The following is a 22,502-nucleotide window of genomic DNA, read 5'->3' on the forward strand; positions in this document are numbered from 1 at the left end:
TTGTTTTGTTTTGTTTTGTTTTGTTGTTTGTTTTTTTTCCTGAGGGAGGTGGTTTAAGTTTTCTCAATCCAAAATACTTAACCCACCAAAGTTACTTTTCTGCTTCTGTACCAAGAGTCTATTTTTCCCAGGATACAAGTATCGTGTGGATGCATAATGTTGCACTCTAACCACTGGTGTAGCAGTGACAGCTCTCTCCTGMCACAATGTCCAAGCTCTGAATTCGACTTGTGACTGTTCCCTGCTGAAGGCAATAGTGCCTGCACCTCTAGAGTAGTGGCAGGGGAGCAGATAATGCAGAAAGCAAACTCCCTTCAGGTTTTTACAATACTCAGCTAAAATGTGTTATCAGACCAACATGGAACTTCATCCCCAGGCTTTGAGAGGTGAAATTGAATTCCTTTTAATCCGTGAGACACCATGTTTCCCTGTTAGTATTCAAGGCAACCAGTAGGATGGCTACTTGCCTTTTCTATTTTTCAGAGGAAAGCAAAACCAAATTTTTTCCTGGTTTGATACCAGAGAGACACTGTCTACTTGAAATAGAGCCAGTTTGTGAAATGAGTTAAAAGTCATCTCCTTGCCAATTTTTGTGGGTGTTCATCCTGCCTGGTTAGCAAGAAAAATCCTGCAGGGAATCTCAYGAATGTCAGTGCAAGCAGGTAATGAAGAGCTAAGCCTCAGCTACATTTCTTTCTTCCTTTGAGGAGGAGGAGGAGAGGGGAAGGCAGATGGTAACTCTTCTCTGGAGCACTGTGCGTATGTCTGTTTTTGAAGCTTTACCTCTATAGAATTGATGTATTTGACTAAAGAATTATATCTTTGCTGCAGAAAACAGGAGCAAGACATCAGCATGTTCCCTGACTGCATTTCTCTGAGCTGGAGAAAAAAAGTGCTACGGAGAGCAGGGGTGGGAGAGGGCAGGAGCTGCTCACTGCAGAGCATTTCCAGCTAGAGGAGAAAATATCTGCCAATGTGCCAAGTGAAAGGTGTTGGAGAGCGTTGTTCAGATTTACCAAATTGATGTGATTTATTGAGCTTTTCTTTCATCCACTTCCAAAGATGTTATGTCTGTTCAAATACATTTTTTACTTTATTGCTCACAGTTGGAGATGTTTCACACAATGAGGCCTGGTAATATACTGCAGTTTCCCCAGATTTCTCCATGGAAGCTCAAAATAATRCTTAAATGTTCTTATTTCTTTTGGATAGACCCTCTAAAAATTGAACCTAACCCCTGTTCTAGCAGTCAGTTTGTGGCAGAACAGTAGGAAAACCTATTTCAGTTTGGACTTTATAGGTACATCAAAATGCATTTTTTTTAAAAATTTAAAGTAAGGACATAGCCTAGGACTTCTTGGGATTAAAAAAAACCAAACAAATCTTTATGCCATTGTTAGAGTAAATTTTGATCATTAGTCTCTGATCACATTCTAGGGAAGACAAAAAAGTGCATACTTATAAATCCAGGGGAAATATTTCCTAAATTTKGGGGGCATAAGGTGGTTCTGCTTCAGGCAGCTGGGAAGTCTGGAGTCTACCACATTTGGGGGATGAGAAGATGATAAAAACATATTTAGTTTTATGCTGAAAACACTGAATGGTGTTCACTTCAGCAGTCACCCTTCTGAAAACATTTCATTTCCAACATACTGCCATAGAATCACAGAATGATTTGGGTTGGAAGGGACCTTAAAGATCATCTTGTTCCAACCTGTCTGCCCTGGGCAGGGACACAGTTCCTAGACCAGGTTGCTCAGGGCTCCATCCAGCCTGGCCTTGAACACTTCCAGGGATGGGGTTTGTACCAGTTTGACTGCCCTTCTTCTGCCATGCAGCGAGCAGCAGGGAGGGGTGGCGGTGCAGCCAAAGGTGCACTGCCAGACTGCTCAGGAAATGGTAGATGTGAAGTTTCTGTCAAAGGCCATCCCTGTAAAGCTGGTGCTCTAAGTTGGCATAGAACACTTGGGTGAAAGCTGGATAAAGTGATACCAGGCAGCGTTTGTCTTTGGATTGCATCTGTGCTGATGTGGGAAATGGAGTAGATGTTTCTGGACTGTGATCAGCTCCTCTGGCTCCTCTGGCTCCACAGCATGGTGCCTTTCAAGTGGTGAAGAGCGACGGTGAGCATCCCAGTGGCTGTGCTGAGCCAGGCATGGGCAGCTGAAGGGCCACAGGCCACTGAAATATCTTTGGTATGAAACCAGAAGGAACAAAATGGTTTGAAGTCACCTTTCCATGTATCTTCACCTTGATTTCTCATTCTACTCTGAAAAGAAGTATTGGAGATGTCTCATTGCTTCAGTGTTGTGAAGTCAGGAAAATAAGAATTCTTTATTTAATTCTGACTATTCTGCAGTAGTTTACTACTGCTTTTGTATAGTAGTTTACTACTGCTTTTTCCAAAAATCTTCGCCTGCTTCTTTCTGCTGGACACAGCTAAAGAAGACATGGGCAAGTCCCAATGAATCAGCGTGCAGCCACTGCGGCCCATTGCTTCTGCTGAGATTTAGCAGCACACGCAGCACTTGTGGAATGCCTGTGCTGCTTTACATTCAACCCCTGGCTTATTCTGAAATAACTTTCATGTGTAGGCAAGCCAGGACARGGCTGCAGTGCTAACCACCCTGTCTTTCTGTCTTCAGGAATTCTCCCGTGGGAAGGCAATGCTTCATTTCCTCTTTAATGAAGTGATTCGTCCCCGCATCTTCCACAGCTGCACAAAATGGGGGCGACTAGACACAGAATTTGTGTAAAACCAGAGGCTGGAATGGGAATAAGCAAATCAAACTCCCTTCATGTGAAGTTCCCACCCACCATTGTGCAATGGACCCAAACCAGAACACTGAGACTCCTCTCTAATGCCACGGAAATTCAAATCCAGGTCCAGCTTAGAAGCCTCGGAATGAGAGGTAAGGTAATATGACACTTCTCCTCGGGATGGCTGCTCGAAAGAATGCAGGAAGAAGAAAAAATTAACCCTGTCTGCATGTAAAGTGAGCCACATTCCTCCTTTATTCAAATCTGGGGGGAAAGTCTCCCTTTTGGATCATTCCTGAGCCCCAGGCAAGAAAGGGCATGATACAGTTCTGATGATGTGGAGTTCGTTGTGAATGTTACAGACTGTGCAACACTGACTGTGCTGGTGTGAAGAGGCCATAACATAATCAACATTTTAGGAATGCCTGCTTTCACTTAATGCGAAAAAAGTTAGCACATAAGCTACATTTGATATCTATGTTCTTACAGGTGACCCTTACCTGCATTGGAATCTTTGGTCAGTTGTGTAGCACTGCATTCAGAATATACATTGTAGCATCATCTGCATTGAATAAGTAACAAAAAGAAAACAGGAAAATGTGGGTCTGCTTCTGCACAAGGTTGGCACCTTGATGCCAGAGGATACAGAGAAGGTGGAGTTACTGAATGCCTTCCTTGCCTCAATCCTTACTGCCGGGTGTGGCCATCAGGAATCCCAGACCCCGGTGGAAAGAGACCAAGACTGGAGAAATGAGAACTTCCCACTGGTCAAGGAGGCTCAGGTTACAGTTCATGTAAGCAAATTTGTCACACACACATCCATGCAGCCCAATGGGATGTGTCCATGAGTGCTGAGGGAGCTGGCAGATGTTACCATCTGGCTCTCCAYCATCTTTSAAAGTCATAGAGAACAGGAGAGKTGCCTGAGGACTGGAGAAAGCCAGTGCCACTGCAGGCTTCAAAATGGGCTACAAGAAGGAAACAGGGAACTGTTGGCCAGTGAGCGTCACCTCAGTCCCAGGAAAGGTGAAGGAACAGTTCATGCTGGATGTCACATGTCTAAGCATGTGAAGAAAAATGAGGTGTTTAGGAACAGTCATCATGGACTCAGCAGGAGCAAATCATGCTTGACCCACCTGACTGCTTTCTGTGATGGCATGACTGGCTGGGTAGATGAGGGGACAGCAGTAGATGTTGTCTGCTTTGGCTTCATCGAGGCTTTTGGCACTGTCCCATAACATCCTCACAGGTGAGCTCAGGAAGCAGAGTGAGGTGACTGGACACTGGCCGGACAGCAGAGCTCACAGGGCTGTGATCAGCCGCAGGGTCCGGCTGGAGGCTGCAGCTCACGGTGTTCCCAGGGGTCAGTTCTGGCTCCAGTCTGTTCCACGGGCTCACAGTGACCTGKCCCAAGGGACAGCGAGTTTGGCACTCAGTGGTGGCACAGCAGTGGCAGGAGGGGCTGACACCCCAGAGCGCTGTGCTGCTGCTCAGACACCCGGACAGGCTGGGGAGAAATTCAGTGAAGGCAGGGGCAAGGTCCTGACCTGGGCAGGGATGGGCAGGAAGGAATAAATCCATGTGCCAGGACAGGCTGGGGGCTGAGCTGCTGGCAAGAGTTCTGCAGAGAAGGACCTGTGGGTCCTGGGGACAACAAGCTGTCCGTGGGCCAGCAGTGTGTGTGCCCTTGTGGCCTGGGGTGACAGGAAGAGTGTGGCCAGCAGGTCAGGAGAGATGGTCCTGCCCCTCTGCTCGGCCCTGGTGAGGCCACATCTGGAGAGCTGTGCCCAGTTCTGAACYCTCCCATTTTGGAAACACAAGGAACTCCTGGACCAGGCCCAGGGGAGGGCTGTGAGGATGATGAGAGAGCTGGAGCATCTCTCTGACAAGGAAAGGCTGAGGGAGCYGGGCCTGTTCATCCTGGAGAAGAGATGGCTGGGATGGGATCTTATCAATGCAGACAAATATCTGAAGGGCAGGAGATAAGAGAATGGGGCAAGATTCATTCCAGTGCTGCCCAGCGACAGGAGAAGAGCAACGGGCACAACCTGAAACACAGGAAATTCTGTCTGAATATGAAGAAAAACTTCTTTGCTGTGAGGGTGACAGAAAACCAGGGGAACAGGCTGCCCAGAGAGGTTGTGGAGTCTCCTTCTCTTGAGATATTCAAGCCTGCCTGGACATGATCCCATGCAACCTGTTCTAGGTGAACCTGCTTCAGCAGGGSTGCTGGACTAAGTGATCTCCAGAGGTCCCTTCCCATCATTCTGTGATTCYGTGAATAAAGATGATCCTAGAACTCAGTACCACTAACACTTTGCTGTCTCTTTTTTTCATGGATTTGTGATATTTATACCAGGGTACAGGAGTGGGAAAGAGATTTTGGTGGCAAGCACAGCAGCTATAACACTCTCACACAAAGCTTCCATTAAACCTTTTTTTTTGGAGAGGGAACAGATGAAATTTGAAAGAAATTAAATTTGAATAAAGAGCCTGGGGCAATGGCTGATTTCCACTTCAGCAGACATCAGAGATGGGCAAGGCAGTCTCAGCTATGGTGCCGTCTGAAGGCTGATGTTTTTGCTTCAGTAGCACTGAAGTGCCACCCACCATCAGCCCAAGTTTTTTTCACTCTGCAGCCAGCCCCTGCGATGTTCTGGTCTGGAAGGTGCAGGAGTACCAGCTATTGCAAATAATGCAGCCAAAATCACTACAGAAACACAAACTTACTGGCTTGACACTGTTGTGCTCATGGGTGAAAGGCAGATATTTCGTCCTGAGTTTGCAGAGGTGCTTAGTCAATGCTGAAGAAGTGAAAATCTAAGGTGGGAAGTGCTTCTGACATTAAAAACGGGACTTGCATACTGCAAAAAAACATTCCAGCATGGAAGGTTTAAAACATACGGTGACTTTACTTACTCCTACCTTTTGGATCAGTCACTATTGCAGTTAGCTCAAAAAAACCCAAGGCAAACCACAGCCAAAACCGTGGAGCTGCATATGGTTTTGACTCAAAACTGTGCAAAAATGCAGCCCTCCAATGGTTTGGGGAGCTGAAACCATAATTCCGCTCCTCCCTCTGCTTCATAATTCCCACTGGGAAGGCTATCCATCAGGAAACCGATTTTGCTGCCCCCCAAATCATCCTCTCTGCTGAGAAAGGCTGTGAAGAAGTACAGGAGCTGAGCTGAGGCTTTGTGCTGGAACAGTGAACCCCACAGCTGAACTCTGGAGAGGTCTCAGGTGGTTCTATTTAGAAGCTACAGCTTCTATCAAATTAGTTACAGTCCCCCACGGGCCYAGATCTAGGCCAGTTTTAAAATGATCGTGGAGTCTATTATATTTAAATATGTTCTMCACTCACAGCTTGAGTGGGAGCGGTGCAACTTCTAAACCAGGTCGATGACTAATCAAGGGCAGTTTGTACTAAAAAAGAAAAGAATTGTGGCACATGCATGACTTCTAGATGAGGCCTTRTGTCCCACACTCCTCCAATTTTGGGCTTGGCAGCTCTGGGGTCACTCTGGTCCCAGACTACTTCTGGGCATTTTCCTGGTGTTTTGCACAGTTTTAAGTACTGAGTAGCTGTCTGATGCTAATGCTATTTGACTGTAGGACTAAGGGTATGTTTATACCACCTCGAGGATGACAGTTTCTCATGCACACTAGTATAATGTTACGTTAATGTAAGTGTGTCCACATCATTGTGTCCCCWCATAAGTGCCATATATCAAGTCCTTGTGTGAAATTGTCCTGGTTTCTAAAGCTGTGGTGAGATTGATACCACCTGATCTCAGGGCTTTCCACATCTCTCAGCTAAGCAACTGGACTCTCTTTGTAGTTAAGAGAGAAACAGACACTTAAAAGGTGTTTTGCCTGATCTTTTTTTTCATATGTGCACAAGGATTCTTGATTTCTCTCCACTGACTATCAGAAGAGTCCAAAGCTTCGTGTTGGWCCTGCCATCCCAGCACCCAGTGCTCCTGCTCCCCATGCCACTCATGTCTCCCTGCAYCCCTGACTGATCACAGCATCCACAGGAAACACTCGTGGGCAGGAAGCACAGCCAGCTGCACCCCGTAACCCTGGCAGACAGACACAGTGCTGCAACCAGAGATCCCTTCTGAAGGTGGGGCAAGCTCCAGGATACATCTGTGGGAAAGGGTATTGTCATGRACAGCCAAGAGCCCAGAAACACCATCCTCCTGAATGTTCTTTATAAACCCAGCACAGGAATTACCCAGCACAGCAGTATGCTCTGCTCTAATATATTCCTGTTTTTACAGACTGTTACTTTTCTGTCTTAACCGTGTAGTAAGGAAGATTTATCTTTCCTCATTCTCTAAAATCTCCATATCTTGTCTGTCTCAAGACATCACTCTTCAAGGTGGCCCCCACAGCCCTGGCCCTGTTAGGGTGGTAGCCTGCAGAGCCCTTTAGAGACAGGGCCAGTCCATCCCACGCTTGGCTGGCCCTGCCTGGCCATACCAGACTTTTGCTGGAAGATGACCGGGGCTGCCTTAGCTCCAAGCTACAGGGAAAGCCAGGACACAGGGAAACTGGCCAACAACCCAAACCTACCCTGGGAGTGTGTACAAACAGATCTGGCAAAGAGCCTGGCCTCCCAGGAGCTCAGGGAGAAATACCACCACGAGCAAATTGTAAAACATGAAGAGAGGAGGACGAAGGAAACAGCCGAGCTTTTCAGATGATCTGAAGCAGGATCTAGTGGGTGTTTCACTCCTTTCAGTTTCCTCTGAAAACCCTGGCTCACAGTGATAAGATCACATGGTTGCACAAGCCAATTATTGCACAATTTTGTTCGAGGCGGTTTAAGAGGCTGCGCGTTGTTTTTTAATATACACTGCCCCCTCTGGCATCCCTCTTTGCGGCTGCCTGGCTGCCAGGGGCCAAGCTCCCGCAGAAATCCCGAGCACAAGGGGAGGGGAGCAGGGCTGAGAGAGGCACGGTTTTGTGGATCACGTCACCAGGACATGCCATGTCCTCAAGCAGCAYAGGAGAAAGTGGGAAGCTGCTGGTCGGAGAAGCTGGCAAGCAARTGGTGTCATTTCTGGAGCACAGGAGGTGTAAGAAGATTTTTCTGCCTCCAAGTGCCRTTCACATTCCTGTAGTTGGCACTGCATGGTGACAGGGTTCAAATTATTTGACTTCCATTTATTTTTGTTTTTTTTTCGCGGTTTTCCTCAGCTATGTCAGCACTTATATAATCTCCATCGRGCTCTGATATTAACACCGCATTAAAATGAGCAGGGAACAGGATTCACACTGCTGCTGTTTTTGCTTGGAGACAGGTGTTCTCTGAGATGGCTGAACGACAGTAGGTTTTTATGGGGAAAACTATCTTTATAGCAGATAAGGCTAAGAATAGACAAACTCCTTGGCTTGCACCCATCTTTCAAAGAGACATCCAGATGGGAATCCTGAGTCCAGTGAGTCAGACCGTCTGTGCAAGATGAGGGGGCAGAGGGCTCCTTCTTTGCAAATCTTCTTGCTAGATAAGCAGGATTTAGAGAGCATTTTCACTTGGTGAAAGCTCGCTGTGATCCCACAGGGAGCTGGGGGCACCATGCAGCAGGTTATGGCTGTGGGCAGGAATGCAGTCAAAGAGTAGAGCCATCAGCACATCCTCACTGGGGCTGCACATTGCTAAGGGCCTTTGCACGCTGCGAAAATGCTTCCAGCAAGGGAAACGTGATGGCACTGTTCCACAAGAGGAAATGATGTYGGTGTGTGCTCAAATATCTGAGAGAAAKGGCGTKTCCCTCTGATGGGTTCAGAGAGGTGTTTGCACAAAAAAAGWAAAAGGAGAAGGTGGCCCGACTAGGCTTGATTTGTTCTTTTTGTGAGGTTCCAGTTGCCTCTCCTTGCTGGCAGTTGCAAGGGCAGGCAAAAGCCARTTTTCTAAAGCAAGAATGGTCAAAGAGCAAGGTGGTGTGATGACTCCTTGAAGCTGCCTATGYCTTGTTTTTTCCCACACGAGAGCCATTAATCCCTTACTTGATTGGATGTGCCAAAATGAACTTTGTCTTGAAGGTACTTCTGAGCCAGCATAAAAACAACACCAATTCTTTATTTCCCAAAGTTATTTTAAAGAATTAAGGATAACTGCCTTTGATTTAAGTGAGTTTAGGAGTCATCCCTCAGGAGGGAACTAGGTCATCCAGAAATTCCAGAGGACCGCTGCAAGAAACAATTTCTTTTAAAGGCAGTACTTGTATAAGTGAAATGATAATGTAGAAATCCTCAGTCTTACACCTCAAAGTTGATGGGTAAGTGAGATATCTGTTAAAGGAGCATCTTTCCAATAAAACACAGGTCCCTGGGGTGCCATCATCAAACTGGATATTCATTAACCCCTCTATATAACTCTGTATGTCTGAATGACAAATAGGAAAAACCCTACACTGTTGAAAAAACCACAGCTATACTGCAGAAATTTCTTTAAAGCTGTAAGGATAAAAATCCATATTTTATATGGATTCACCTACTCTTAAAGTCAAAGCCTAAAGGAATGTCTTTGGTTTTCATAGATAAGGCCCAATATATGTTTCCCTCACTGCAGGATGGTAGGTTTCAGTATTGTGAACACTTCTAGTGCACAAGGCTAAATAAAAGGTATTGCATATCTTTTTGTGTGGGAGATTCATTCTTGATTCACATGGCAACTTAATTTATACCATCTTTGTAATGTGAAACCAATCAGACCAGCTGTTCAGTGTCAGCAACTAGAAAATGCAGCTTCTGAGATAATGGAGACCAGTATCACTGCTGTAGTATGCCATTACTGGTCCAGTGGGAAGACCTTTTCTATGGTAAGAAAAAATAGTACCTATGTGCACCATTTATTTTTAATTTATTTTACAAGKAATGCTCTGAAAGAAATGTCCATGAAGCAAAGCAGTGATGGAAAGTTGCTCRTTTCTTGCCTATGATTATATTTGCTGAGGAGGAGAGCAACATTGTTCCTTTGTCCATTTTTCTGAAGTGACAGTGCCCAGTGTTCCATGCATCAGTGAGGGACCACTGCTACTTGTAAAGTGTTTTCAGATGTTCTCAGAGAAATGAGATATTATAGGATAAAGTGTTAATTCTATCTGATCTTGCTGTTATCTCTATAAATCCCAGAGGCAAATGACATGGATCTTAGCAAATCACTCCCCATCTATTAAGAACAGCATTTCAGGGTTTGGTAGAGCAGCAAATTAATACTGCATTCTGGATGACTGGTTGAAGAGGTCTGATCATCTCTTTAGTTTCTCTGCTTATGGATTTTAAATTTTCAGTATTCAAGGATGCTGACAAACATTGTTTTCCCTGAAGCTACTCCTCTGTAATGTCAGCTGTATAATCCAGTGCAGCATTGTGAAACAAATGTACCTCTTTTGTATTCATAACATGAGTTTTTCTTTTGTTTATGCTCTGTGTTCAGAATAACTAAGGTCCTGATCTATAACACAGCCTGATTCCTGCAGAAATTAATGGAGGTGAGGTATCTGCTTTGTGGCTCTCAATCTGGTTCCTTAAGTTGCTGGTTTGCCTTGTGGAGATCAGCTGCTTGTTTGGGAGGGGACGGTTGTGTGTCTGTCAGAGCAGTGATGCAGGGGACAGAATTGGTGTAGTTATGTAAGACAACAGCGTGAAACTCCTGGCAGGTATTAGTTTCACAGGAGATATTAAAAAGACAGATATCTAAGCTTCCATGAAAGCAGTTTCTGCCTTTTCCACATTTTCCTCTAACYTTCATAGTTCACTTGGAGCACATCAAAGACAAGCTCTTAGATGTGAGCACAGACTTGGACCTCATCAAATGCCACCAAAAACTCCTGTGGATATGCAGGCAGCAGGTGGAACTTTTTCAGGTGTTTCCAGAGGCTCTCGCAGAAGATTCTCCTTAGCAGAGCTGGCCAGATGCTTTCATCAGCTAAAGATACTTCTGATGCAAACCTGTCTAGGTGCATTTATCCAGCAGCAGATCAGGCAAACAAGCAGTGCCCCCTCCCCTTCCCCATGGCACCGAGTCATGGAACACCTCTGTCTGCAGAAGTGGTCCAGGAATGTTTGTGTGAGACTGGAGCTGGTGTACCTCAATCCCAAAGTTCACCTGACTGCCCTGACCTCCTAAGTACCCCACTTGATGGCAGACGAATTTCCCTCCATTTCCCTCTGGAAGCTTTTGCTGAACCTTTCATTAAGCTGGTTATACCCTTGCTTATGATCAGAAGAAGGGACCCAGAAACTGAATCCTTTAGCATGTGGGACCCACAGGGCTAAACTTAGGAACAACATCTCACTCCTGCTTTTGGGGTCAATACCCACTCCCTTCCTGCCTGGGTGCAGGGGAAGCACTGCCCTCTGATACAGGAATTTCATCCAGCTGTAGCACCTCTTTCTGGAAGCACAGTGCCTTTCTTCAGGTAYGTTCTTGGAGCAAAGTCACCACCTCTGATCCTGAAGCCATGTGTATGCTTTAGACTCTCCACGAGATCCCCTCTCCTGCATTTAGAGATAACTACACACTGATACTTTGCAATTTATTTACCACATTGTGGTTTTCAGAAGGGAAGAACATATCCTACATGGAAGAAGACCCAGAGCAGCATGTAAGGGTGGAAGAGAGTTTTGATTCAAAACTGCATCGTGTTCAACCAAGAGGATTAAATGCAGAACTCATTACTTCCCTACATAGGTAAGATAATATTAAAGACATAGAAAAGATAACATTAGTCAACAGTAATATCACTAGACCAGTCTAATATTTCTCCTAATTCTGTACATAAAAAATTTGGCCCTCATTGCAAATACTCTAAATTTTAGCAAAATAAAGCAATGCCTGCTTTGGGCTGGCACTTCTGTTTAGATCATGCAGTGAATTATGCTTAGACAAAAAACTGTATTAAAAAGCTAAGTGGAACTTGACAAACTATCRAAAATGTTTTATGTGTAGAAAATGAGTAATATTTATGCATAGTTAAAACATATTTGCCAAATGCCGAGGAAACGGGAAATATTAATTAATAGTGCTTTTTTACAGCAGAAAATTAATTGAAATTATTCAGAGTCCAATTCTGTTCYCCTTGTGCTGTGACTAATCTAATTGAGATGAATAGGCTACTTGTGGAAAAAGAAACTACTCAGCATGACTAACTTTGGTGGAATCAAGCCCTCCATGAACATTATTAACCAGTTTTGAAATACAGTGCTTATTTGGTGTCCCTCTACTCAAAGACAGGCAATTCGATCCACTTCTTTATTTGCTTCATTTCCAAGACGCCCAGAAAGGTCTCATTTTAAAATGTTCCAAGAGAAAAACAGTCATAAGAGGCAAAAAAGTTATCTTTCCTTAGAGGTGAAAACTACTGCATGTACAAGCAGTGAAATCACAGTTCTGAACTGTGCAGCTCAGGAAGGCAGGAGCTCTGCTGGGGTGTTATCCTGGTGGAGGATTAGCACTCTCGGTGTCAAAGTGATGTATTGGGTTTTCCAGTGCCAGCTGAAGGCAAATGACATAAAAACACGGCTCAAGACCATCCCCTGGATTTCTCAGGGCGCTCATGTTCTGCAGCCATCTGCTGTACAGAGCCAGTGCTCTCAGCGGTGCTCATTATGAGACATGGGTTTAAAGCATTTAACATAACCACAGTCTGACAGACAGAGAAATGTTTATTCCCTTAGGGAAGATATCAACTAAAAGCACATCTGGATGCAAAGCAAAGCTTTTGGATCCTGTCCTTGTGGCCCGACTCCATAAATGTTGATGTCAATCTTTTTTTTTGCCTTCAGGAGGACTTTATGCTTTTTGTTCAGAGATGTGTTAACACRGAAAGATCAGAGAGCAGAGGTGGCATTCCAGATGGCCCACTGGCAGATCTCTGGATTCCCCCAAAAGGAAATCCTAGTCCTGTTTCTGAGTCCTGCTTTTTGTTTTCTGGGTCCTGTGCAGCAGTTCTGGCAGCCCCCAAGTAGAGAGGAGACACCTGGCCACAGATGCCCAAGCACACTGAGTAGGTGCAGTTTCACAATAATCACTGGTTTCCTCTCTACATCTGACCTAACTTAAGAACTTTTTCTGTTGTTCTAATATTGCAAGATGACTACTTATTAAGCTTTTCTAATTTATTCCATTTTAGTCTTTACATAACAAGCTCTTAYAAAAATAAGACTACAGACTTTTTGACAATCCACTCCTCAGCATGTCTGTTAATGATGCCGTGGATTCATGGGAAGATGGAAAACAGAATAGGATATCCAAATGTTCTGTGTTCAATGTGCCATGTTTTACCAYCTTAGTGATAAAATGTTCTGCGTTGCTGGTTAGAACATGATGACCAGTGTACTGCTGCCTATGCTGGTCATCTGCCAGAGTCTGGGCCTTACTCTCACTCTGACCTTGCTGATACTGCCATCACATGCAGATAAGGCCTGAGATGTCATATAATTGAAGCACAAATTGTCTAAAGTTGTGAAAATCATTTTATAGATCTAGTGTCCTGCATACCTAAGGCCTTAACTGAGTGCATCAAGTCCCAGACAAAGTTGTGCATTCCTCCAAAAGCCCAAAATATGTGCAAGATAACAAGAAAGCAATGTCTTGTCATGCATGCCAGGACCAGGACRGAAAGGCAGGCATGCAATTGATGCCATGATCTAGGATCCTGTGAGCACCCATGGAGAGGAGCACCCCAAGGATGAGTCCCCACCTACTGCAGACACCTCTGTTAGCAGTGCTGAGTCCCCCCTGATCTCTCTCCATCATTGCAGCCGACACACAGCAGCCACCCAGCTTCTCCCTGGCTCTGTGAGGTGAATTCTGCCTCGGCTCGTGGGTGACTCCACCTTGTCTGTGATAGTGGCAAGGAAGGAATAACATCTCTGTCCTTCCCTGTTAAAAACATGGGCTCATAACGTAGCACTAATTGATGGAATCCATTTCTGGAATAAGGTCCAGAACCACCTCAACTTCAGTAAATTTTGTACTTCTTGGACCTTTCTGCCTTTCATTTGCAGAGAGGCTCATGACACTTGCAATCCCTCTGTTACTATCCCCTGTCAGAAATTAGTAATTCTGCCTTTAAACCTGTATGGTTGGCATAGTGATGAATGAGATTTGAATTAAATGGTAGTATAGGGGGCTGTTCATCTTTGAGAGCTACCTATGGAACTGTTAGTCAAGCTGAAAGCATTTATAGGAGAGTCCTGCCCTTTATGGGAGCCTCAAAAGTCCTTTCTAAATTGCTGATGTCTGCCAAGCAGAGGGAGAGAGTCCTTGTTGCTGAGCCTGTGGTGTTTCCTCATCCTGGTTCCCATCATGTTCAGTGGGCTGGCAGGGGCCATGTGGTATAAAAWTTATGTTCTGTGCTTATGCAGACTTTCCCATTTCATTTATGTGCTACTCATATGGCCCCTGCCTAAACCTAGCATTACATCCACATGCCTTTACAGAGTCCATGGGTTCATTTAGGATACTGCAATGTGTAGATTTTTTTTTTCCTTTTAGCAGGTACTTTATTTGATTTATCCGCATAGCATTCCCTGTACCTTGAGTTACCCTTCAGCTAGATTATTTTAGGTTCTTCAAAACTTTTCACCACTATGGTCCCAAATTTACTAATTTGAGTGTATTTTTTTACATCTGTGGATGTTCTTACCTGACCTTCACCTTCTATGAAAAGCCATAATGTCTGAGTTTCAGGAAAYTGAGTTGCATGGATGATAGGAAGAATGCTTCTTATTCAGTGCAGATTATATGGACTTGGTCTTTCAAGTGTGGTAAGAGTACTCTTATTCTGATACCCTAATTCAGGCAAAATCTGTTACTACCATATAGGTTGTGGTACAACATTGCACTTTTGCAGTAACTGATACCACCCAGAGGTCCCCATATGTCTGTGCCATGGTCCAAAGCCTCTGAATGAGGTGTTTTCTTTTTAAGGAGCTTTAAGGAAAAGGGKCCTGAAATGAACATTTTCCTCTACCAACCACCTCTCAGTTTGGACACACTCAYGTGTTGACTTGAAGGTCATATTTCAGCTTCAAAGTCCCTTTCCAGGRTTCTAACAAGTTAGAATATGAAGCCTTGAGCAGAGAAGAACTGAGTCAGGGGAATAACTGCAACAGAAGCTCTGGGGGAATATCCTACCAAGCCAACTTTCTTGTGGTWAAGGAATGCTAGCAAAACCACATATCCCATATTGCAGTTTCTCTTTGGAACAAATTACAAGCCCTTTAGCTAATCATGAATATTTTAGGCATTRCTTTTATTCTGAAATATATTTTAAAAAATCAGTTGAAATTCTATTAACTGTAACTCTTACAGYTAATTTAAATAGCCTGTTTGATTGATGGATGGCATATGTTTGTCAGACCAGTAAACTGCACCGAGCTGTAACCCAAGAATCAGATGGTTAATTATTGCAGTTCTACRCAAGAATTGATTGGGAAACCAGGTGCTTGCTGTGTACACATTAGGTAGAATTCCTGAGAACAAGGTGCCTCTGTATGACTGTTGTTCTTGCTTAAAACTATGTTGAACTTATTAGAGTGGAAAGAGAGTGGCATGAAGAACATCTTAAGAAGGCAAAAAAATTATTAGTGTCTGGGCTGCCAYGTTGTTGTTTTGAGATCTAAGGACAGTCCCCTTCTTCCCCCTGTGTTTAAGTAAGTATGAAACACCTGCGAAACACACACTTTTTCTGATGTGCCAGGAGTAGTTAGATAAGTCTTTCACATATCAAACCTTGCTGTGTGTTATGTTTCACATATCAAACCTTGCTGTGATTATTTCTTATGAGCCCCTTTCCTTTTACATCTCAGTAACTGAATGCCATTGTATGAAGGGAAGCTACCTGATTCATCATTAAGCCTTTCATGTTCTGACAAAGTTGCCATGGCTGGCACATTTCCCAATAAGTTCCTCATTCCTAATATCTGTTCATGAAATCTGTAGAGGTTTCAGTGCCCATGAATCAGGAACTATAAAAAATAACCAGAAATCATACTAGTATCTGTCACTCGCTATTCTTCTGTTTTCCAAGCTTGTCATSCAGCTAGGGAACATAAGATACACTGTGTGACTAGTCCAATACCAGTAACAGACAGCAACTTGTCAAAATGAACATTTGCAGACAACCCACAGCATAAAAATGTTTGTTTTTTTTTTTTTCCTGAAGTGTTTGAGAACACTTTCAAATAACAATTACATTCAGGAATGCCTGAGAATACCATTCAAATCAACTAAGTCTGAACTTGCATTTTTGACTTGGTATTATTTCATATTGTGAGTGTGATGTGTGCATCTTTATGTATAAGATTATAAGAGAGTAAACAGAATGCAGAGAGCCAGAGTGCTCTAAGATAGCAGTACTCTGGTAGGCAAAATAATTTAAAAATTAAATGTCTAAAATCTCCTACTAAAATCTGCCCCTCCATCATGGGGCATTAGCAAGACTTGCATGTTTTGAAGACKGAGGTCTGCTGGTGAATGCTGCGTGTTTGAAAAAACTGACTGCAGAGCAATATTTGCTTAATATTGTGCAGCAAAGATGGGAATGAAAACTACATCTCCAGAAACCTAACTGGGAGCCAAGGGACACAAGTCCTTTCTTGTATCCCAGCAATACTAAAGCTCCAGAAGRACTGGTGATCATCCAGCTGAAATTTGCTACAAACATCAGGACTAGCATGAGCAAAAATGGTGACATTTCAGTCCCCAGGTGCTCGGTGCGCTTGAAAAGGCTGCCCCCAAAGGAGGCGAAAACAGGTTCTCTGCTGTTCTGGCAGCAATGCAAGAACCCCAGCCTAAGGCCTCAAGGTGTTAGTGCAGGCTCAGCTGCAAAATAGACCTTCCCTRACAAACCATCTGAGCTGGTGTGAGCCTGGTGTCCCATGTGGAAAACATCGAGTCCCCAGAGCTGTACCCTGAACATGGTCATGTAACTCCAGCATGGTGAGTATTGGTGATAAACATGATGCTCCTATTTCACTGTCAAAACTCCAGGAGGAAATGTGGATGATGCACTTAATGCCATGAGCACCCCGCTGCCAGACTGGAGATGGATACAAAAACTGAAATCCCGCATCCTGAAATCACTTTTGTACAATTCTCTGTTTTGCCTGCTTACATTCTTCCATGCTGACACCTTCTGGAGCAGGCAATTGCCTCTGCAGGGCCCAGCATGGAGCACCAGCCCTCTGAGCAGGGACATGGTGTGTAGGGTTGTGTTGGGCACAGGGAGCAAACCCCAGCAGGCTGAGTGGAACACATTTCCTTTGCCTTGCTGTGCTCACTTGGGCRAAGGTACCAGCAACAGCTTTACTCCATTTATGCCTCTGGCTCAGAAACTTGGRAACTCTTGGTGCCAGGCCATGATGCTCCAAGGCTGCCCTCCCAGGACTCTCTAGCATATACAGTAAGTCCACATGGAGGCAGGGAAGAAGAGTCCTCCAAGCAAGTTCCACAGAACAATATACCAAGAAGGGACCCTCTAAATGCTGGCCTGTGGGAAACATGGGAGACAGCTSTAGGGGCTGGATTCTGCCCAATATCAAGATTTGAGGGAGATATGAATCCTGAACTCATTTTGCTGCCCTTATCKCTCTCTTCCCCTTGAAGATGTCCCAAAACCTTTATTCCAAGCTTAGCCAAGAGGAAGTGCCAGGCCATTCAGAAGGGAAGGGATGCTTGTACAATCCTTTTCCAACAGGGTGCAAGCCCCTCTTGGAGGGAATTTGAGTCCCCAGTTGCCACAAGAACTGTTTGCCAACTGGGCTATCAGCTCTTCCCACTGGAGGGAGAGTTAGGGGTCCCAAACTTCTATTTAGCATAGTGAAACATAGCACACACTGGTCTAATAAGCAGGAAAAGGAAAATTGTCACAGCTGTGCCTGGTGCTCAGGCACATCCCTCCCCACCTCAAGGCTCATGGGGCCAGCCTGCCTGCTGCTGTTTGGAAGGTTTCTCAGAAGAAGCTGCCCCYCTTTGCCCTGGGCAATGCCAGCCTCCCAGGAGATACCTTTTCCCCAGGAGGCAGAAGGCTGCCTGTCTTTCTGACACCTCTCATCACCTCCCTCCCTTTCTGTTTATGCTGCAGTGGATGTCTGTGGGGAAGTCTCCAGGATTTCCACACACGCTGTCCCCAGCCATTAGTCTCCRGGGTGAAGGGCTGTCGGCTGCAGCCCCTTGGGTTTAGTCACTGCCTTACCAAATGCCAGCAGACATTTAGGTCAATTGATTGCACAGGCTTRCAGAGTTGGGTTTCTAACTGAGGGCTGGGTCTCCAACAGCAGCTTCTTGAGAGCCAGAGACAGGAATCGCCTCTTAGAAGGTAGCACCACCAAAAGCTCTCTCCCTGGAGATCTGGCAGAGCAGTTTGAGTCCAAGCTCTTAGGCAGGGGGTCTGGTAAAACCCAACTTATTTCTTGTTCATGGGTGTAGCTAGTTAGATAACAGAAAATAGGTTAATTGTGGCCCAGATTTACCCTGGCATAGAAGCAGGTGGAAGCAGTTCCATCAAGAGTGATCCTTGGCAGGGGAGGCAGCAAAGATGATGCAGCCCTATGGGAGGGCACTGCGGCTGTACACAGTCACTGTGTGTCCTGCTTTGCAAGGAGAAGGCTGAGAAAGGACAAGTTTGCTGATTCAAAGAGAAGCCAGAGGAGACAATTCAGGGCCTGGATTCTGAKCCAGACTAAGTCTTGGCAGCTTCTAGCAGCAGGAACCCTCTCATAGCAGAAAACAGCAGAGTGAGGTCTTTGAGGACTGGAAATGACAACCACGTAGCAAAAGGAAAGGTGCAAAACTGGCCACACTGTAATATGGGATTTCTGTAATATAAATGCTTCTTCCTMCTGGGGGAGAGAAGTCCAATAAGAAAAATATGCTGGAACTTTATTTCCCTTTCARACTATGGGGAGAGCACAGCTGCTCTTGTCCCCATCAGGTACCCTGGGAAGGAGTGTTGAAGCACCTTTTTTCAAACCATTTGCAATGATGGTTTTTTTTCTTGCCCAACTTTTAACATTCTGTCGGAGTTGCTAGAGTTATACTTCTGGCTGCTCATCCTCTATTTGGGATGTGGATGAGGTAAAGCATGACACAGTCACTTGTGAGAGTGCMTTGAGAAGTGCTCAGAAAGGCACCTCTTCTAGCATTGAAATGCCAAATATCAGGTCTGCATCTACACATGAGTCATGAAAATAGGGAAGAAAATCACTAATGGCGTGTGAGCTGACAGCTGAGACCATGGGGCCACTTCCTCATCCTGAGGTGACTGGCTGCCGGCTCTGGAGGAAGACTGGGTAGGAAAGCTGGAGATTTAGGGGTCTCTACTTCAGGAGAGCAAATTAGGGCATGTTTGGGGAATTGCTAGGCAGAGTTAACTTGGARGCCAGTGGGAAAAAGGTGCCAAAAATCTGGCTAACTTTTTAAGAAAACATCAAGAGATGAGAAACATAACTTCCTATTGGACAGTCAGACCARGAGTTTCAGAAGAAGAGCTGCTTGCAAGGAGCTTCTCARTGATAGARTGRTTTGGATTGGAGGGAACTGTAAAGACTTAGATGTAGTGGCACTTTTGTTTGAACAGGTGACTGGACAAAAGACCTCTTGAGGTCCCTTCCAACTTTGGCTTTTGTGATTTTTTATTAGACCTGCTAGTGAAAGAAAAGGAGGTGGATTCCTTCTGACCCAAAACAGTTGCCACAACTCATGGCCAGGTAAAACATAGTCATGCAGAAAGCCTGAGGCTCACTGTGGTGCCATGCAAGCCAGTTGTTTCTCCATCTGGCTGGGAACAGGCTAGGACAGGTTGATGGATACTAGCCACGAGAAACCTGGAAACCACATTGACCAAGCAGGGCCTCAGCCATCTGGCAGAGCTCTGCTGTGGCATGGAGGTGGCCACAGGGCTGGACAACAAGGAGCTGCACAGAAAGCATCAYTGGTGGGGTGGCTTTGGGGTAACATGGCCAAAAATGGGATGTTTGGTGGTTGTGGGCGTGGCAAACCTGACATCCCTCTCAGGACTATGCCATTCAGAGCAAGGTTTTTATGTTCCTTTGGCCTGATTGCTGAGCCTCCAGCAAGGGCGTGCTGATTTGCTGGCAGCCAAAGGGATTAATTTGAGCAGGTTAGCCCCACTCCTTCCCCTTACCTGGCCTGATTTCATAGATTTGCTGTGCTTTTGTTGCCTCTGTTCTTGTTGCTCTCTCCCTCTCCATGCTTTTGCCTTAGTTTGGCTGCAGCAGCCGCAATTGTTCATTTTATTCACTTGCCACATAGAGGGAAGATACCAGGAGGAGCTGGGGGAAGGGGAKCTGTGTCAGGGTGTGCAAGTGTGCATATCTGTGTGCGTGTGAACACATCTCCAGTGCACAAGCAGAACCAGGCTGGCTCCTCCTTGGCTGCCTCTCCTCAGAAAGAGGAGGAGAAAGTGCCAAATATCATCTCAGCAAGGGAGCTGCTAGTCAGGGAGCTGGAAATCTTCCCTCTCTTCAGAGCTCTGAAGAATGTAAGAGTGTTATTTGAGTTTTTCACAGCTCCCCTGCATCTTCAGAGAGCTGAAGTAATTTTTCCCAGAAAGTGTGATGTTCATTAGGAYGGTGAATGAGGCAGGAAACTTGCCAGGTATTTAAGACCGACCACAACTGGATGGACTGGATCCAGCTGTCAGACCCCTCCAAAGAAAACATGCTGACCTCCACCAAGATGGTTAGGTGAGGCAGGATTACCTCCTTTGGAGAGCCTTCCTTTACCACACTGGGAACATCCATGCATAGTCTTAATTTAGGGTTTGGATGTTGTAATTTAAAAACTATGAGAAAATCTTCATTCTGAATGCCATCAGGAAATAAGAGATGTAATTTGCTCCACTTGGAGAGCCTTTACAATCTTTCTGCATAATAAAGATCTAAAAAAGCAAGACAGTTCTGCAGCTCTGCATGGACAGGCAAATAATGCAAGTGCTTTCATCACATAAGCCATCTTGATTTATGTGCCATAAATCAAATGTGGGAACTCAAGTCTTTGGCTGKGTCCTCAGCACTGGTGGTTGTTCACCATGACAATCTGCCTATGCAGAAAAACCTCATGGCTTAGTAGCAATTTTAATTTCTACTTGAGCAGAGACAAGCAAACCTAGATTAAAGACTGGCCTGGTCTTCCTGTTTTAGGTTAGCATGCACTATGAAATAATTGGGGTTTGATTAGAAAAATTCCTTCAAAAACCGGATGAAAAAATCCTTCAAAAACCGTATGAAGTCTGCATGAGACCTCTTGTGGGTGGCACAGACAGGCAGCACTCATGCTGGACCCGGACGCCAGAAAACAGCAGTTGAGATCCTCTTTTAATATGATGCGTAAAAGCAAAATATTTCATCTGTATGGTTCCTTGAGGAGATAYTTTATGTGGTCTTAACAGCATGGAAGTGGCATTTCAAATCTTACCATTTTTATTTAAATCTTTTTTTTTTTTTTTAATTTCCAGGAAGAACCTATCTCTTTAATATTCTTGGGATGTTAAGGCAGGCAGAATGACACAGGAGTTATGGATGCTTATTGTTTTGCTGCTGCAGAGTACTGGAGAGTAAGAGCTGCTTGTGAATCCACCTGAGGAGTGAATTAAATGCAGGAATGTATAACTTGCTGTGAAGGTATCTTGCTTTTAAGATCTTTTCACCCTTTTTTGCTTTTAACAAAAACAAGCCCTGCTTTATGAAGAACTGAATTACTCATTCCAGACTGACAGATTGCCTTCCCATTTCTGCTCTATTCTGAGCAGTTGCATTTTTCAGCTGATACCTGGAAAGAACATTGTCTCTTAGCAGGCTCCATAGAATGGTAAGAAAATACCTGCCTAGATGAATTCACTGGGGAACAAAAAGRGAGAATGAAGGCTGGAAGCATTATGTTGCAGATGTGTGACAGGCAAAAGAAGAAAATAAGCATAGAGTTACTGTATCCAAGATCTGCAGTTTAACGAGAAAAACATCTAATTTTTTAATAAAACAAAACCCATTGGGACAATAGAGAAATCATGGAGGGAATTTAACTCAAAAGCTTCAAGCTATGGTTAACACCTTGCAGGCTCAGCTGAGCTTGCCTGGAAGTCAGATATGCATGTTCCATGCAGTTCTTCCCAGTTGTACAGGTGGGGTAAGACCATAAAAAAGAGACAGCTGGTGCTAAGCACACGTTCGTGGATGCATGTGTGTGTGCAGCATTGCTAACCCAGCTCCTGAYAGTGCCAGCAAAGGAGCTTTCACTGCAAAACTCAGTGATTTTATTCCTCATAGCTGCCAACCAGAGTCTGAAGTGGGACTGTTTCCATGACACCGGTCACTGCTTCAGTCATGCCACRGGGCAGCCCCAGCTCTGGGTGTTTTGGGGTTGCCACTGCCACCAGTTCCTGCTCATGGCACCCAGCATCCTGTTCCCCAGCACCACAGTCAGACCTGGATGGCAACACTTGAAACAGATTGACCCAAACTCTATCAAGTTGTAAGAGAGAAAGAAAATATCACTTACAGCAAGGTCAAAACACTTGTTCTCCTTACTTGCTAATAGAGTGGAAAAATAATTAACCAGAGGCAGAGAGTTCACCAGCATGAGGGGAACTGGGCAGATCATTGGTATGCAAACCAATATTCTCCATGTGTGCACCCCTGTGTTTGTTCACACTGTTTTTAAAGGTATCTTTGCAACCATAAGGTGTTTTCCCATACTTTCT

At 44.8% G+C, this 22,502-nt stretch overlaps 1 long non-coding RNA gene across 2 annotated transcripts in view; it reads right to left on the minus strand.

Moving 5' to 3' along the window:
* LOC130573688 (uncharacterized) overlaps window positions 1–9,599 on the minus strand; it is a 31,226-nt gene extending 21,627 nt beyond the window's left edge. For both annotated transcript variants that reach the window (XR_008965345.1, XR_008965344.1), the window contains exon 1: window positions 3,261–9,599. This is a non-coding gene — a long non-coding RNA (uncharacterized LOC130573688). The remainder of the gene's footprint in view (window positions 1–3,260) is intronic.
* Between the last annotated feature and the right edge of the window lie 12,903 nt (window positions 9,600–22,502).

This window comes from Malurus melanocephalus, unplaced genomic scaffold, assembly GCF_030028575.1.
Source record: "Malurus melanocephalus ecotype Western Australia unplaced genomic scaffold, MMel_1.1 scaffold_62, whole genome shotgun sequence".
NCBI lineage: Eukaryota > Metazoa > Chordata > Aves > Passeriformes > Maluridae > Malurus > Malurus melanocephalus.